This window comes from Galeopterus variegatus, unplaced genomic scaffold, assembly GCF_000696425.1.
Source record: "Galeopterus variegatus unplaced genomic scaffold, G_variegatus-3.0.2 Scaffold6545, whole genome shotgun sequence".
Lineage (NCBI taxonomy): Eukaryota > Metazoa > Chordata > Mammalia > Dermoptera > Cynocephalidae > Galeopterus > Galeopterus variegatus.
In genome coordinates this window covers 15,833-16,813 of record NW_007732656.1, presented here as the reverse complement: position 1 = coordinate 16,813, position 981 = coordinate 15,833, and positions in this window count along the sequence as shown.

Genomic DNA, 981 nt, shown 5'->3' with positions numbered 1-981 from the left:
AAAATCTAGGGAACACATCTGGTGAGCATCTTCTTTGGTGGTGATGCAGGGTAACTATCACAATGTGAGATTGTGGAAGCAGAGAGACTCTCATGTGCTCTTCTTTTAAAGCCCTCAGAACCATGCCACTGGCCACCATTATTAATCCATGCTCTACAGCGTGGTTCTACAATCTAATCACCTCTTAAAGGCACCACCTTTCAATTACCATAATAGGATTTCCCACCCTGAACAGTTACAGGGGGAATTAAGTTTCTAATATATGAACTTTGGGGGACACAATTCAATCAATCCTCAGCATTCCACCCCTGACTCCCAAAGATCATGTCCTTCTCACAGGTAAATACATTCCATCCCCAAAGTCTTAATTTGTTTCAACTCAAAAGTCCAAAGCTCAAACTCCCATTTGTGAAATCGAAACAAGTTATCTACTTCCAAGATACAATGGTGGGACAAGCATAGGGTACATATTTCTGTTCAGAGGGAGAAACAGACCAAAAGAATGAGGTAAGAGGTAACTAAACGAGTCTGAAACCCAACAGGGAAGGCAACAAATCTTAAAGCTGAAGAATCATGTACCTTGACTCCATGTTTGGCATTCTCTACACACTGGTGTGGGGATTAGACCTCCAAGTCCTTGGGCGGCTCTGCTCCTATGGCTTTCCTGGTCTGAGGCCATGCTTGAGCTCTCACAGGCTGGCATTGCATGCTGGTAACTCTACAAGTCTGGGGTCTCCATGGTGGTCCTGCTCCCATGACTCCACTAGGTATGGCGCAGACGGGCTTTCTCTGCTGCAACCCCGACCCCACATTTCCTCTTATTCTAGTGAAAGTTCTACGCAGTGACTCTGTCCCTGAGACAGATCTCTTCCTAGGCCCCCAGGCTTTTCCATACATCTTTTGAAATCGAGGTGGAGATTCCCAAGCTTCCACACCTCTGGCATTCCATGAGGCTGCAGACTTAATAGCACATGGACACCA